The following is a 3330-nucleotide window of genomic DNA, read 5'->3' on the forward strand; positions in this document are numbered from 1 at the left end:
CACCGGCCTGAGCACACCTGATCTCGTCTGATCTCGGAAGCTAAGCAGGGTCGGGCCTGGTTAGTACTTGGATGGGAGACCGCCTGGGAATACCAGGTGCTGTAAGCTTTTTGTCACTGCCTTGTGGAATTTCAACTCTTTGTCCGTTTTTTCCCACAAGGCTGAAATATGTGCCCTCGCTTTGAAATAAGTAAGCAAGGTTAGTTTGTATTTCATCCAACAATCTGTACCACAAATTATGGCTACAGTATATGCAATTTCATCCACTTTTTGAGATTGCCTTTCGCTTACGGCCACACAGGCCTGAGTACGCCTGATCTCGTCCGATCTCGGAAGCTAAGCAGGGTCGGGCCTGGTTAGTACTTGGATGGGAGACCGCCTGGGAATGCCAGGTGCTGTAAGCTTTTTGTCACTGCCTTGTGGAATTTCAACTCTTTGTCCGTTTTTTCCCACAAGGCTGAAATATGTGCCCTCGCTTTGAAATAAGTAAGCAAGGTTAGTTTGTATTTCATCCAACAGTCTCTGCTACAAATTATGGCTACAGTATATGCAATTTCATCCACTTTTTGAGATTCCCTTTCGCTTACGGCCACACCGGCCTGAGCACGCCTGATCTCGTCCGATCTCGGAAGCTAAGCAGGGTCGGGCCTGGTTAGTACTTGGATGGGAGACCGCCTGGGAATACCAGGTGCTGTAAGCTTTTTGTCACTGCCTTGTGGAATTTCAACTCTTTGTCCGTTTTTTCCCACAAGGCTGAAATATGTGCCCTCGCTTTGAAATAAGTAAGCAAGCTTAGTTTGTATTTCATCCAACAATCTGTACCACAAATTATGGCTACAGTATATGCAATTTCATCCACTTTTTGAGATTGCCTTTCGCTTACGGCCACACCGGCCTGAGTACGCCTGATCTCGTCCGATCTCGGAAGCTAAGCAGTGTCGGGCCTGGTTAGTACTTGGATGGGAGACCGCCTGGGAATACCAGGTGCTGTAAGCTTTTTGTCACTGCCTTGTGGAATTTCAACTCTTTGTCCGTTTTTTCCCACAAGGCTGAAATATGTGCCCTCGCTTTGAAATAAGTAAGCAAGGTTAGTTTGTATTTCATCCAACAGTCTCTGCTACAAATTATGGCTACAGTATATGCAATTTCATCCACTTTTTGAGATTCCCTTTCGCTTACGGCCACACCGGCCTGAGCACGCCTGATCTCGTCCGATCTCGGAAGCTAAGCAGGGTCGGGCCTGGTTAGTACTTGGATGGGAGACCGCCTGGGAATACCAGGTGCTGTAAGCTTTTTGTCACTGCCTTGTGGAATTTCAACTCTTTGTCCGTTTTTTCCCACAAGGCTGAAATATGTGCCCTCGCTTTGAAATAAGTAAGCAAGCTTAGTTTGTATTTCATCCAACAATCTGTACCACAAATTATGGCTACAGTATATGCAATTTCATCCACTTTTTGAGATTGCCTTTCGCTTACGGCCACACCGGCCTGAGTACGCCTGATCTCGTCCGATCTCGGAAGCTAAGCAGGGTCGGGCCTGGTTAGTACTTGGATGGGAGACCGCCTGGGAATACCAGGTGCTGTAAGCTTTTTGTCACTGCCTTGTGGAATTTCAACTCTTTGTCCGTTTTTTCCCACAAGGCTGAAATATGTGCCCTCGCTTTGAAATAAGTAAGCAAGGTTAGTTTGTATTTCATCCAACAGTCTCTGCTACAAATTATGGCTACAGTATATGCAATTTCATCCACTTTTTGAGATTCCCTTTCGCTTACGGCCACACCGGCCTGAGTACGCCTGATCTCGTCCGATCTCGGAAGCTAAGCAGGGTCGGGCCTGGTTAGTACTTGGATGGGAGACCGCCTGGGAATACCAGGTGCTGTAAGCTTTTTGTCACTGCCTTGTGGAATTTCAACTCTTTGTCCGTTTTTTCCCACAAGGCTGAAATATGTGCCCTCGCTTTGAAATAAGTAAGCAAGGTTAGTTTGTATTTCATCCAACAATCTGTGCTACAAATTATGGCTACAGTATATGCAATTTCCTCCACTTTTTGAGTGACACAAAGATGCTTATCTAAATGGTGAAAATGCAACAGCTGTTAATCAGGCTCACTTTGACTTTACATAGTGCACCAAGAGATAGTTTCTCGCTTACGGCCACACCGGCCTGAGCACGCCTGATCTCGTCCGATCTCGGAAGCTAAGCAGGGTCGGGCCTGGTTAGTACTTGGATGGGAGACCGCCTGGGAATACCAGGTGCTGTAAGCTTTTTGTCACTGCCTTGTGGAATTTCAACTCTTTGTCCGTTTTTTCCCACAAGGCTGAAATATGTGCCCTCGCTTTGAAATAAGTAAGCAAGGTTAGTTTGTATTTCATCCAACAATCTGTACCACAAATTATGGCTACAGTATATGCAATTTCATCCACTTTTTGAGATTGCTTTTCGCTTACGGCCACACCGGCCTGAGTACGCCTGATCTCGTCCGATCTCGGAAGCTAAGCAGGGTCGGGCCTGGTTAGTACTTGGATGGGAGACCGCCTGGGAATACCAGGTGCTGTAAGCTTTTTGTCACTGCCTTGTGGAATTTCAACTCTTTGTCCGTTTTTTCCCACAAGGCTGAAATATGTGCCCTCGCTTTGAAATAAGTAAGCAAGGTTAGTTTGTATTTCATCCAACAGTCTCTGCTACAAATTATGGCTACAGTATATGCAATTTCATCCACTTTTTGAGATTCCCTTTCGCTTACGGCCACACCGGCCTGAGCACGCCTGATCTCGTCCGATCTCGGAAGCTAAGCAGGGTCGGGCCTGGTTAGTACTTGGATGGGAGACCGCCTGAAAATACCAGGTGCTGTAAGCTTTTTGTCACTGCCTTGTGGAATTTCAACTCTTTGTCCGTTTTTTCCCACAAGGCTGAAATATGTGCCCTCGCTTTGAAATAAGTAAGCAAGCTTAGTTTGTATTTCATCCAACAATCTGTACCACAAATTATGGCTACAGTATATGCAATTTCATCCACTTTTTGAGATTGCCTTTCGCTTACGGCCACACCGGCCTGAGTACGCCTGATCTCGTCCGATCTCGGAAGCTAAGCAGGGTCGGGCCTGGTTAGTACTTGGATGGGAGACCGCCTGGGAATACCAGGTGCTGTAAGCTTTTTGTCACTGCCTTGTGGAATTTCAACTCTTTGTCCGTTTTTTCCCACAAGGCTGAAATATGTGCCCTCGCTTTGAAATAAGTAAGCAAGGTTAGTTTGTATTTCATCCAACAGTCTCTGCTACAAATTATGGCTACAGTATATGCAATTTCATCCACTTTTTGAGATTCCCTTTCGC

The 3330-nt window shown here is 46.2% G+C and overlaps 11 non-coding genes across 11 annotated transcripts in view; all 11 read left to right on the plus strand.

Moving 5' to 3' along the window:
• LOC139401128 (5S ribosomal RNA) overlaps nt 1–108 on the plus strand; it is a 119-nt gene extending 11 nt beyond the window's left edge. The window contains exon 1 of the ribosomal RNA XR_011632863.1: nt 1–108. This exon is cut by the window's left edge and continues 11 nt beyond it. This is a non-coding gene — a ribosomal RNA (5S ribosomal RNA).
• Nucleotides 109–285: 177 nt separating this feature from the next.
• Nucleotides 286–404, plus strand: LOC139401160 (5S ribosomal RNA). The gene has a single exon (XR_011632892.1). It is a non-coding gene; the product is annotated as a 5S ribosomal RNA (ribosomal RNA).
• Nucleotides 405–581: 177 nt separating this feature from the next.
• LOC139401145 (5S ribosomal RNA) lies at nt 582–700 on the plus strand. The gene has a single exon (XR_011632878.1). It is a non-coding gene; the product is annotated as a 5S ribosomal RNA (ribosomal RNA).
• A 177-nt stretch (nt 701–877) lies between these two features.
• LOC139401158 (5S ribosomal RNA) lies at nt 878–996 on the plus strand. The gene has a single exon (XR_011632890.1). It is a non-coding gene; the product is annotated as a 5S ribosomal RNA (ribosomal RNA).
• Nucleotides 997–1173: 177 nt separating this feature from the next.
• LOC139401146 (5S ribosomal RNA) lies at nt 1174–1292 on the plus strand. Its single transcript, XR_011632879.1, has one exon. It is a non-coding gene; the product is annotated as a 5S ribosomal RNA (ribosomal RNA).
• Nucleotides 1293–1469: 177 nt separating this feature from the next.
• On the plus strand, nt 1470–1588 carry LOC139401136 (5S ribosomal RNA). The gene has a single exon (XR_011632869.1). It is a non-coding gene; the product is annotated as a 5S ribosomal RNA (ribosomal RNA).
• Nucleotides 1589–1765: 177 nt separating this feature from the next.
• LOC139401137 (5S ribosomal RNA) lies at nt 1766–1884 on the plus strand. The gene has a single exon (XR_011632870.1). It is a non-coding gene; the product is annotated as a 5S ribosomal RNA (ribosomal RNA).
• Nucleotides 1885–2144: 260 nt separating this feature from the next.
• On the plus strand, nt 2145–2263 carry LOC139401147 (5S ribosomal RNA). Its single transcript, XR_011632880.1, has one exon. It is a non-coding gene; the product is annotated as a 5S ribosomal RNA (ribosomal RNA).
• Nucleotides 2264–2440: 177 nt separating this feature from the next.
• Nucleotides 2441–2559, plus strand: LOC139401138 (5S ribosomal RNA). The gene has a single exon (XR_011632871.1). It is a non-coding gene; the product is annotated as a 5S ribosomal RNA (ribosomal RNA).
• Nucleotides 2560–2736: 177 nt separating this feature from the next.
• Nucleotides 2737–2855, plus strand: LOC139401159 (5S ribosomal RNA). The gene has a single exon (XR_011632891.1). It is a non-coding gene; the product is annotated as a 5S ribosomal RNA (ribosomal RNA).
• A 177-nt stretch (nt 2856–3032) lies between these two features.
• Nucleotides 3033–3151, plus strand: LOC139401139 (5S ribosomal RNA). Its single transcript, XR_011632872.1, has one exon. It is a non-coding gene; the product is annotated as a 5S ribosomal RNA (ribosomal RNA).
• The last annotated feature ends 179 nt before the right edge of the window (nt 3152–3330 follow it).

Source organism: Oncorhynchus clarkii, unplaced genomic scaffold (genome assembly GCF_045791955.1).
Source record: "Oncorhynchus clarkii lewisi isolate Uvic-CL-2024 unplaced genomic scaffold, UVic_Ocla_1.0 unplaced_contig_2046_pilon_pilon, whole genome shotgun sequence".
Taxonomy (NCBI): domain Eukaryota; kingdom Metazoa; phylum Chordata; class Actinopteri; order Salmoniformes; family Salmonidae; genus Oncorhynchus; species Oncorhynchus clarkii.